Source organism: Sinohyriopsis cumingii, chromosome 4 (genome assembly GCF_028554795.1).
Source record: "Sinohyriopsis cumingii isolate HCF-2022 chromosome 4, ASM2855479v2, whole genome shotgun sequence".
Classification (NCBI taxonomy): domain Eukaryota; kingdom Metazoa; phylum Mollusca; class Bivalvia; order Unionida; family Unionidae; genus Sinohyriopsis; species Sinohyriopsis cumingii.
Window position 1 is genome coordinate 104395225 of NC_142964.1, and position 6000 is coordinate 104401224.

Sequence of the window (6000 nt, forward strand, 5' to 3'; positions counted from 1 at the left end):
AGTTATTTCGTGCCCCGGTAGAACTGAACCAAGGACTGAATTTGATGTTCGTGTATTCCGATGTGGTGGAGTACAACGTGGTGGGACACACCTCCGTACCGTTACTGCGTGTCATTCCTTTCAAAGTGGATTCTGCCACGAACACTGACGAGGAAGGTGGAAACACTTACCACGTCCACCGCGAATTTGTCCATCCTCACTATTTGCCTGTCAGTAAGTCGTATTTGGACACGGTCAACATTGCTATAAAAGGAGATCTGGGACAAAATATTCCATTCACCAAAGGAAAAGTCACGGTGAAACTCCATTTTCGAAAACGGTTCTCTCACGACTCTTAAGTCATGTATCCAGTGTACCGAGGGGTTGCTCGACAGCGAGGACACGGCTTAGGAGATATGTTAAAATCGGCCTTTCGTTCGGTGGCCCCGGTGTTGAAACCGATGGTGACACGCGGATTGCACGCCTTGAAAGATTTGGCACTGACGCAAGGCAAAGAATTTCTCCAAAATGTCATCATCGACAAACAAAACCCTAAAGAAGCCTTCATGAGGGCAGGCAAAAATGTCTTGCTGCAAACGGGCAAAGACATTTTAGGCCAACGAGAAACACCTATAAATGCCCTGCACGCTACCGAGTCAGGCATTCAGCAAGGACAAGGCAGAAAGAGACGACGAAGAAAACACCCTTTCACCAGACTTCAAGCGAGAAAGGCCAAGAAAAGAAGAACCGTTCGAGACTTAGACGTTTTCGATTATTGAGAAAAGAGACAAAAAAATGATGCACCGAGAATCTTGCGCTTGTTCCAAGATGGAACTGGATCTGTTTGCCATGCCCCCCACGATGATGACGATGCAAGAATCCCAGTGGGTGGAATTTCACCCCGTCTCCTCACTGACCGATTCCGCTCCCATCGAGTTTGAAATCAAAGGACAGCCCGAAGATTACATCGATCTGAATAGCAGTTACTTGTACCTGAAAGTCAAAATTCTAGATAAGACTGGAGGTGCTATAGACGATGAAGCAGTAGCTCCCGTCAACAATCTCATGCATTCCTTGTTCAGTGGAGTGGACTTGTATTTGAATAACAAACTGGTCAGTAGCAGCATGGATACTTACCCTTATCGTGCCTACCTGGAAAATCTCTTGACGTACGGAATAGATGCCAAGAACACTCATCTCAATGCCTGTGTGGTATGGGAAGCTGACGAACCTACCAAGTTTGAAATATTGGAAACTGATGAAAAGAAAGACAACAATGATGGATTTGTAGAACGAAGAAAGAGAATCACGGGAGCCGACACAAGTTTAGAACTGATGGATCGTTTGCATTTGGACATGTGGTTGCAAGAAAAGTATTTGCTGAACGAGGTGGATGTCCGCCTGAGACTGAATCGTAGCAGTGCCGCTTTCCATTTGATGGCTGATAGTGACGGTTACAAAACCAAAATCCTAGAAGCCAGACTCTACGTACGCCGTGTGGAAGTGTTACCTAAAGTGGGAAACGACATCAGTCAGACGTTGAGCAGAACGACCGCCAAGTATCCCATACGACGCGTGGAAGTGAAAACCTTCACCATTCCCAAGGGACAGCGATCCATGATCGAAGATCATCTGTTCCAAGGACAGTTACCCAAACGTTTGATCGTTGGTATCGTCGAGAATACAGCCTTCAACGGAGCTGCCGAAAAAAATCCTTTCTACTTTCAACACTTTGGCGTGTCCAAAATCGAAGTCAGTCGCGATGGCAAGACCTTGTGTACCCGACCTTTCGAACCTGACTTTAAAAAGAAGAATTACTTGAGATCGTACTTGTCCTTGTACGAAGCCACCGGACAGTTAGGAACCAATACCAGTCACGGTATTACGTACGAGGATTATGCAGGAGGCTACGCTTTGTGGGCTTTCGATTTCACTCCAGACCAAGGCAGCGACGAGGGACATTTCCACCCTATAAAATCCGGCCAGATTCGTGTGGAAATTCAGTTTAAAGACCGAGACCCTGATGAAACGGTGAACGTCATCCTGTATGCAGAATTCGATAATACCATAGAAATCAACAGTTTGAGAGAAGTCATCATAGATTACTAGAAACCATGGAAGACTGTTATCCCTCTTTACCTAGTGGAGAAACTTTTAGTGTTGCATTGTTGTTAAAAAATGTTAGAGTTGTTGTTGTTTAGTGTTAAGTGATTTTTGAATAAAAAATGTTGTGTTTTGAAAAAATTGTTTGATGATATATTGTTGGATTATTGTTAAAAATGTTAGAGTTGTTGTTTAGTGTTAAGTGATTTTTGAATAAAAAATGTTGTGTTTTGAAAAAAATTGTTTGATGTTATATTGTTGGATTATTGTTAAAAATGTTAGAGTTGTTGTTTAGTGTTAAGTGATTTTTGAATAAAAAATGTTGTGTTTTGAAAAAAATGCCTTTGTCTTTTGTTTAGCTATAAGAATGTTGGATTGATGCTCTTTCATTTCTTACTATTCCTCTCATGACACTCACTAAACGTTGCGACTCAAAAACCGTGTGGGGGATGTTTTCCTTCACGTCCGCGCTTTAACTTTAAGAACCGGGTTGTTTCCAGTCTAACCATCCATTGTCGACTCATCCTCCTAAGAAGATGTGCTCCAAACTAGCTAAACTCAACGAAGCCTACGTGAATTTGCATAGGGTCAGACACAGTCTGATACCGAAGCCAGAAGAAATAGAGAATGTGAGAATGTTAAAAATCACTGAAGACCTGATAGAAGAGCTCTTCAGAGAAGAAATGAACAGGGAAAAAGAAGAATGGACAGAGAAGTACAGACTTCAGAGACAGCAGCAACAACAACAAGAGCAGCAGCAGCAGCAACCTGAACCTGACAGAGGCTTTGTCGATTGCCGTATCGACACCAAAGAGTTCTTCTTTTCTTTCCGAAGAAGCAGACCTATCGCCAGAAAGTCTATCCTCAGAGGACATCGCATTCTTAGAAACTAAAAAAAGAATGCCATAGCAAACAAAAAAACAGCCCTTTTCAGGGCTACCCCAATACTCTAGAAAAGAAATAACGATCGATTTGGCAATGTGTGTAGGTAGAGTAGTGTGAAAATAAACACTAACTCTTTTTTAAAAAATGTGAGGGTATGTGTTTGTGTGTTAGTAAGTGCTTAAGTAAGTTGGTATGAATAGTAGATTAAAATTATGTTTTTTTGGTGTTTGAGGTGTATATTTGGAGTTAGATTGGATTGCTTTGCGTATGTGGATAGTCTAATGAAGTGATTTATAAAAAATTTTAAAATAGTGATGGGTAGCATAAAAAAGTGAGTGAGTGTTTCTTTTAGGTCCGCGCGTTGTTGTTTTTGGTCATGATGTAGGTAACATCAATTTTATGTTTTTTTAGGGGGATGTTTTCCTTCACGTCCGCGCTTTCACTATAAATTGAAACTCGCTGGGCAGTCTAGCTACCCTTGTTGATTGATCAACACCAAAAATGAACACGAGACTGTCTAAACTGTTGGAACTTCATGTGCATCTGGAATATGCCAGGCGCCTGTTGAATGAACTGGCCGCGGAAGCCATTGTGGAGGAGGGAAGGATAAGAGAGGAGGAGGAAAGAAGAAAAAAAGAAGAGGAGGAGAGAAGATATAAAGAAGAAGAGGAAAGAAGATACAAAGAGGAGGAGAGAAGAAACAAAGAAGAGGAGGAGGAGAAGGAAAAGAAGAGAAGAAGAATAAATTTCAGAATCCCAGAGAGCGAAAATTGGGATTCTGAAGCGACATATCCTGCCTCTGCTGTCTCCCCCAAAAAAGTAAAAAGTAACTGGGGGATAAGATGTGTATGTGGCGCCAGGCCTGGAAGGTGCCACCATTAACCAGGTGTCCATGAAGTTCCAAAAAAACAGCCCTTTTCAGGGCTACCCAATACTCTAGAAAAGAAATAACCATCAATTTGCCAATGTGTAGGTAGAGTAGTGTGAATATAAACACTAGCTCTTTTTTAAGATAGTGTGAGGGTATGTGTTTGTGTGTTTGTGTTTGTACCCGCTCACGTACGATTGTGTGGATAGTAGATTATGGATTTGTTTATTGTTTCTTAGCGTATGTGTTTGTGTTTGTGTGTTTGTGTTTGTACCCGCTCACGTACGATTGTGTGAATAGTAGATTATGGATTTGTTTATTGTTTCTTAGCGTATGTGTTTGTGTTTGTGTGTTTGTGTTTGTACCCGCTCACGTACGATTGTGTGGATAGTAGATTATGGATTTGTTTATTGTTTCTTAGCGTATGTGTTTGTGTGTTTGTGTTTGTGTGTTTGTGTTTGTGTGTTTGTGTTTGTGTGTTTGTGTTTGTACCCGCTCACGTACGATTGTGTGAATAGTAGATTATGGATTTGTTTATTGTTCTTAGCGTATGTGAAGAGTATAGTTTGGGTTTTGTAAGCGCTCACGTAAGATTGTGTGGATAGTAGATTATGGATTTTGTTTATTGTTTCTTAGCGTATGTGGAGAGTATAGTTTGGGTTTTTATTATATGAAATGAGAAAGTATAGTTTGGGTTTTATTATATGAAATGAAAAAGTAGGGGGATGTTTTCCTTCACGTTCGCGCGTTGTTTGGTCATGATCTAGGTAAGATCAATTTTACGTTTTAGGGGGATGTTTTCCTTCACGTACGCGCTTTAAGTATAAGAACCCACAGTATTCGTCGTTCAAACCATTCTGCAAAGAATAAAAAAAGAAGATGGCTTCTAACCAAATGGACAAAATACAAACATTACAAGACGTTTTAGACAACTTAGGAATGATGGAGCAGATGTTAATAAGACTGGTTGAAGACCATTATTCCTATAGTCCCCATCGTGTAAAGATGGAAATTAATAACTTAAAAAAGGTAAAGGACAAGATTAGTGGTGTCATGAAAGAGATAAAGGAGGAGAAGGAGGATGAAGAGGAAAGAATAAGAATAAGCAAATGGAACGAAAAGATTGAAAAAGAAGAAGAAAATGAGAAGAGGAAGAAAGAAGAGGAGGAAGAGAAGAAGAAGAAAGAAGAGCAGGAGAAAAAGAAAGAGAAGAAGAGAAAGAGTGTTGGAGATAAAATAAGAACTTGGTGGAGAAAAAGAAGAAATTAGAAGCAGAAGAAGAAGAAAACCCAAAGGCCCTTTTCAGGGCCAGCCATATTTCTCGAAAAGAGATAGCCTTTCCATTGCCTACCCCTTTTTTAAAATTTAAATTTAAATTTAAATTTAAATTTTAAAAAATTTAAAAAAAAAAAAATCCCAAAAGCCCAAACTCTATTCCCCATGTTAATTTCCCTTGTCCCTAGACAGACCCAAACTCTATGTTAAATTCCCATTGTCCCTAAAGTGACCCACGATTTCTCTCCATGTTAAATTTCCATTGTCCCTAATCTGACGCAGGGGTCTTTTTAATGCTAAGTCCCATTGTCCCTAATGTGCCCCACTTAACTACTTACATTATTGGTTGAAATCAGGAGCTGAAAGAACTGGGTCCCATTTCACTACGTAAATATATTCATGCAATCTTTCTAAGTATTACACGTAAGATAATATTATGCTATTTGGTCTAAAAAAATAATATTGCGTAACATACACTTTTGTATGGGAGGTAGATAATAAATCGATAAAATATAATAGGGCACCTGCAAGATACTTAAAGGATTGCGACGAATAAGACAAGAACTACAATAACAAAACAATGACCGCCACATATATCAGGCAAAACATGCCTTGCTCTATTGGCTCTAATGAAATAAATATAAGTATTGTTTTCTATTAATGATAGGGTTCAACATCTTTTGAGTGTGTGTGTGTGTGTGTGTGTGTGTGTGTGTGTGTGTGTGTGTGTGTGTGTGTGAGAGAGAGAGAGAGAGAGAGAGAGAGAGAGAGAGAGAGTGTCGGATTAACGATTTCTACGTACCTAGGCACTGTCAAAGGCGTAGGATCCCTCCCTCTGCCCAAATAAACCCCTTAAAACTGGATTCTTAATGGTCGTTTAAGCCTTTAAT